Raw genomic sequence first — 6,826 nt, 5'->3', positions numbered from 1 at the left:
GCCCTGGCGGGTGAGCAAACAAGCCTCTCTGTCTAGTGAGTGCCAGTTGGCACCGATCCTCTGTGCAGGAATCTCTCCACTTTGCCATCCACACCCCTGTTGCTGTGCTCTCCTCCGCGGCTCCGAAGGTTCCCCCCTCCACCACCCACAGTCTGTGCCCGCAAAGGGGCTTCCTCCATTCTTTTATTTTGAATCTGTATATGCCTTTGTATTTAAAGTGAGTTCCTTGAAGACAACATGCAGTTGGGTCTTGTCTTTTGGTTTTTGGGTTTTTTTGCTCTGACAGTCTCTGTCTTTTAAGTGGTATATTTAGACCATTCATATTTAAAGTGATTATTGATTATTGATATAATTGAGTTAATAGCTACCATAGTCGTAACTGTTTTCTATTTATTTCCCTTGTTCTTAGTGTTTTTTTGTTTGTTGCCTTTCATTTTTTTCCTACCTTCTTGAATTCTAGTTGAGCATTTTATATACAGGGTGAGCCCAAGGCTTCTGTTTGTTCCCTCTCCCCTTCTTTTTTCCTCCTCTTAGTTCAAGGAGGAGAAATGCTGCAGACCACTGACTGGGTCATCTTTTGTATAGCTAGAGATTCAGGGGTACAAATATAGAAGCTGTCCCAGGCACTCAGCTCTCTTACTCCCTTTCCTCTGTCATTGGTGGTAGTGTCTTTCAACAAGTTAGCATGGTATGATCTACAACTCAATTTTGATCCTTGTATAAAAATAGATAAAGTAGGTCTCCTTTGTTTCAGAGATTCTTGTCCTCTGACACCCATGCTCTGACCCATCAATAGGAGACAAGAGTCCCCTTTGTGGTCCAGCTTGACCTACCATGACTGTGTTGGGAGTTGGGTCATAACTTGATCTTATGAAAACTGAGAATTAATGTCCCTTTCTTGACTGGTCATTGACAATCTGTATCCTCTCCTGAAGCATCTTGCAAGAAGAATGATTGGTTCAGGAATGGTTTCTGGGTTCCTTAGCTAAAATAACCTCTTAATACACCCTTAGTTACACTATCATGAAGAAAATATTCTCTTTGCTAGGTTAATGATGACCAAATGGGTATTGGCTCCTTGAGAAGATATCCCATTTATTTTTCTCACTATAATATCTTTACTGTCTTGTATACAATACTTGTTCAATATATATTTTTTGACTGCATTAATGCATGTATAATTGACCAATAAAGTTTCTTATAACCCTCTTACCATTTTGATGATAATAAAGTGAAGCTGTGAGAGCACCCTTGTAGCCACCAGATAAGTCCTTCACCCATTCTCATATACGCACAGCTACCAGCATTGATCCACTTCTGATTCATAAATAGTCTGATTTTATACCCGAAAGAATTAATAGGGCAGATATTTACATTTAACCCTAAATTCTTAAAGTATTTCAACAATCTTTATTCAATAGTTATGTGGACATCTGAAAGAGACAATATTAAAATCATTTCTCCATATACACCACACATATTGTACATATGAAGTTTGAAATAACTGTCTTGTATTCTATATACAAGTGGTTATCTTTATAAACCCCAGACAACTCAACTATATCTCAGTTGCATATTAAAATAATGGAGTGAGAGAACCTTACATTAACATATTTCATTTTAATTTTTCGTGTGCAAATTTAGAACTGGGGCAAAGCCAAAACGTGCAACAGCATATGCCTTCTGGCATATCCTTCTTTTTACACTAAGTCCTCATTTCCCATTTCTGGAATCCTTTCCCTAGTAGTTTCTCCTTCTACTAACTGACCAGTGGCCTCATATTCTCGCCATTGTGACTCTTCCCATTATAATCCTTATTCAGAAAGTTATCTAATAAACTATATCATATTGAAGTGAAAATAAATTTTTATAAAAAGTTTAATGTGATATTCTCAGAGGAATTTTCATTTCTGCAAGAAACAAAAAGACTTTAGCCAAAGAAATAAAACTTTAACTGTGGAATTTCCTGGATCAGTAGACTTGAAGAAGTATTTCCGAAACAGGGTTAAGGGGAAAGTTTAGTGGATTTGAAAGACAACTTTCATGGATCTCTGAAATCAAACTATAGCTACATCAGGTCTACAGTGTCCGATCCAGCCTGGAGACTGCACACCCTGAACCTTAGCTGGGAGCTTCTCCATGTGAGTGGTTTCACAGAATAAATAACAGTACATGCTTTAGAAATTAGAGCCTTGGATTTGAATATGAACTCATACATTCTAGCTCTTAAGGCAAATTACACAAGCTCAATAAGCTTTTATTTTCTTATCTGTAAAATATAACTAGGTTAGTGTGAGGATTAAAAGATAAAATGTAGATAAAGTACTTAGTTTTGTACATCAGAACCTAGAAAATATATATCAGTATGTATGTACTCAAGCACACTCACAGGTACATATGTGAAAGAGAAAGAATGTCAAATCTAGCCTTTTCAATTTCAACATTTTAGGAGCTTAGGAATAAATTTGAGGAATTCCTAGTCAGAACATTTAGGCAAGATAAAGAAATAAAAGCTAACAAAATCAGAAAGGAAGAAATAAAATTGTCTCTGTTTGCAGATGACAAGATCTTATATGTTGAAATCCCTAAAGACTCTACCAAAAAGCTGTTAGAACTAATAAATGAATTCAGTAAAGTTGCATGATACAAAATCAGCATACAAATATCAGTTGTATTTCTATACACAAACAACAAACTGTATAAAAAAGAAATTAACAGTCTCATTTACATAGTATCCAAAACTTAAAAGTAGATTAAACCAAGGATGTGAAAAATCTGTACACTGAAAACTACAAAACACTGATAAAATAAATTGAAGAAGACACAAATAAATGGAAATAGTTCCCTGTGTTCATGAATTAGAAGAATTAATATTGTTAAAAATGTTCATACTACCCAAAATGATTACTGATTCAATGCAACTCCTATCAAAATTCCAATGTCATTTTTCACAGAAATAGAAAAAACAATCCTAAAATTCATATCCAACTCAAAATGGATTAAAAACTTACACATAAGATGTAAAACCGTAAACATCCTAGAATAAACAGGGAGAAAGATTCTTGATGTTGGCAAGGATTTTTCAGAAACAACATCAAAAGCAGAGGCAACAAAAGCAAAAGTAAATGAGTGAGCGTACATCAAACTAAAAAGCTTCTGCACAGCAAGGGAAAAAAATGAATGGAATGGGAGAAGATATTTGTAAATCATATATTTGATAAGAGGTTACTATTCAAAATATATAAGAAACTTCTATAACTCAATAGCAAAAAATCAAGTAACTAAAAATGGGCAAATGACCTGATAGACATTTTTCCAAAGAAGACATACAAATGGCCAATAGGTATATGAGAAGGTGTTCAATGTCACTAATCATAAGGGAAATGCAAATCAAAACCAAAATGAGATATCACCTACACCTGTTAGGATGCATAATATTTAAAAAATAACAAGGGTTGGTGAAAATGTGGAGAAAAGGAAACCGTGGTACACTGTAGGAGTATAAATTGGTACGGCCATTATGGGAAACAGTATGGAAGATCCTTAAAAAAATTAATACTAGAACTACCATATGATCCAGCAATCCCACTTCTGGGTATTTATGCAAAAGAATTGAAATTAGTATCTCAGATTTGGGAGTTTGGGATTGACGTGTACACATTGCTATATTTTAAATAGATAACCAAAAAGGACCTACTGTATAGTACAGGGAATTCTGTTCAATATTATGTAATAAACGTAAATGGGAAAAGAATTTGAAAAAGAAGAGATACAGGTATATGTATAATTGAATCACTTTGCTGTACACCTGAAACTAACACAACATTGTTAATCAATTATACTCCAATATAAAATAAAAATTAAAACAGAAAACCAAACAAACAAAAAAAGAAATTAGTATCTTGAAGAGATATCTGTACTTCCATGTTTATTGCAGCATATTCACAGTAGCTAAGATATGGAAACAACCCAAATGTCCATCAACAGATGAATGGATGGAGAGAATATGGTATGTTCTCTTAGAATTTTATTGAGCCTTAAAAAATTTTTTTAAAAAGGGAAATCCTGCCCTTTTGACAACACAGATGCAGTGTATCATGCTAAATGAAATAAGCCAGACACAGGAAGACGTATACTGTACAATCTCACTTATACATGGAATATGAAATAGTCAAACTCATAGAAGCAGAGAGCAGAATAGTGATTACCAGGGGCTGGGGGGAGGGGAAAATGGGGAGTTGATGTTTCAAGGGAACAAAGTTTCAGTTATGTAAGACAAATAAGTTCTGGAAATCTATATAGCATAGTGCCTATAGCTAATGATAAAGTTTGCTGAGAGGTAGATCTTATGTTACGTGTTCTTACCACACATATAAAATAATAATAATGATAATAATGAAGTGGGTAGGAGGAAACTTTGCAAGGTGATGCGTATGATTCTAGCCTTGATGGTGGTGATAGTTTCACAGATGTATACTTACCCCCCAACCCATTGAGTTTTGTGCATTAAATATGTATAGTTTTTGCTGTGTCAATCATATCTTAATAAAGAGGTTTTATTTTTTTTTTCCTTCTAAGCATTTGATAGAATTGGGTGGTTTTAAATTTTATTTTTAATTTTAATTTTTATTTTTTGGTCCTTGTTGGTTATCTATTTTAAATATAGCAGTGTGTACATGTCAATCCCAAACTCCCAATCTAAACCCCCACTGACGCTTTCCCCCTGGTAACCATAAATTCATTCTCTAAATCTGTGAATCTGTTTCTGTTTTGTAAATAAGCTCTTTTTTATCATTTTGTTTAGATTCTGCATATAAGTGATATCATATGATATTTGTCTTTCTTTGTCTGACTTACTTCACTTAGTATGATAATCTCCAGGTCCATCCATGTTGCTGCAAGTGGCATTAGTTCATTCTTTTTATTGGCTGAGTAATATTCCATTGTATCTATGTACCACATCTTCTTTATCCATTCCTCTATCGATGTACATTTAGGTTGCTTCCATGTCCTGGCTATTGTAAACAGTGCTGCAATGAACATTGGGGTGCATGTATCCTTTCAAACCATGTTTTTCTCTGGATATATGCCCTGAAGTGGGATGCTGGATCATATGGTAGCTGTACTTTCAGTTTTTTAAGGAACCTCCATGCTGTTCTCCATAGTGGCTGTACCAATTTCCATTCTCAATAAAGAGGTTTTAAAACAAAAAGAAGGAACTTTAGGAACCTCCTGGTCTGGTGCAGTCTGTAAGGGATGGGATGGGAAGCAGGAGGCAGTGAGAAGTGGGTGGTGCTATTGTAGGATGATGAAAGCAGAGAACGAGATGGGCTCAAGGGGGAAGTGATGGGGATGAATAGTGGCTAGAAAGAGGGAAAGGACAAATGGTACCTAGGCTCATTCTGTTTCAACTTTGACTTCTGACTCATCAGTGTGTCATTTTAAGGTGCTTAGATTGTAAAAGCAGCACAAACACTACCATCAAAAACAGGAAGTGATATTGTAAATGAAATGTCTCTGCTGAGTGGGTAACATTTCTAAACTGTTTGTTTTTAGATGACAGATGCTAAAATAAGACCTCCAGGAGTAAATTCTGTGTTCTCCCTGTCACTTTAATTGGATAGCTAGGACATCCATCATCTTGAATTTTATTTACCAATCCTAAATCAGGAGAGAGTTTCTGGAAGCATGGAGACAAGTTGAAAAAGCAAGCCTGCCCTAGAATTGCACTGTATTGATTTGGTGCTAAAACAGTTTGGAAATAATTTACTGAAATATTTCTGCTTAGTCACCATTAAAAAGGATTAAAAAAAGGAGACATTAGGTATATGCAGTTGTGTTCCTTAAATCAAATATCATTATTTGCAGTTTGGAGAGGTCCGGCTGCAAAATAAAATCTTGATTAGTTGGAATTCCTTGTGCACTTCTCTTGCAGAGCAATCTCACCAGAGTAGATGTAATACAAATAGGTATTCTGGGAAAAGTCTAGGAGTCATACAGGTTACATATAGCCTTCTCTACTTGTCTGGGATTGAGCACCGAGAAGAGTAATGACTGAAGGTCTGAACAACCCAGGGACCAGAAAGATCTCCCATAACAAAAAACATGCCATTTTCTTTTTATATTCTATACACTAAGATGGGAAAATAGAGCAATACATTCAAGGATGTTTTTGCAAAACAAGTGTTGAAATTTAAAATAAAATGAAACAACAAAAAGAGGATTTTCTAGCTTAACTTATGTCTATCTCAACGTTCAGTTGATGAATATACCCACCCCCGTGTATTGTTTGGATGTTTCATTCTCACAAGAGACTGAGGAAGAACAGAAGCTTTATGTATAGCTATACCCAGAAAGACCTCCATGATTGAATGTCAATTTACAATTACCCAGTTTTCTTTTCTGCCATGGTTATTTCCAGTGCATGTTATCACCACCTGAAGAATTTCTAGTCCTCTTGACAACCACACAAATCTCCCTTCCTACTCTAACCCTCAAGGGAATTCTGTTTGTAGAAGGGCATAGCTGCATATCACGTATAGGATAGAAACAGAGGGAAAAAGGAAACAGGATGCCTTCTCTTGGGGGCAGGTATGAGAGGTTATAATACCCTTGGTTGGGAGTGGAGAGATGTGTGCAAAATTCTCTTTCCTTTCCTGAAGCTGACGTAGAAAGATAGAGCAGGGGATGCTCCAGCCTGGGAGAGCTCCCCACCATGAATGATTGGGTAGGACCAGGACAGAAGATGGAGCCAGGAAGAACTGGCAGCTTAGGTTTGGCTTAAATGACAGGGATAGAAGGGGATCTTGAGGTTGGCCCAGGAACC

This window comes from Mesoplodon densirostris, chromosome 17 (genome assembly GCF_025265405.1).
Source record: "Mesoplodon densirostris isolate mMesDen1 chromosome 17, mMesDen1 primary haplotype, whole genome shotgun sequence".
In the NCBI taxonomy this organism is placed as follows: domain Eukaryota; kingdom Metazoa; phylum Chordata; class Mammalia; order Artiodactyla; family Ziphiidae; genus Mesoplodon; species Mesoplodon densirostris.
The sequence above is the reverse complement of the archived record's forward strand: the minus strand, read 5'-3'. Positions refer to the sequence as shown.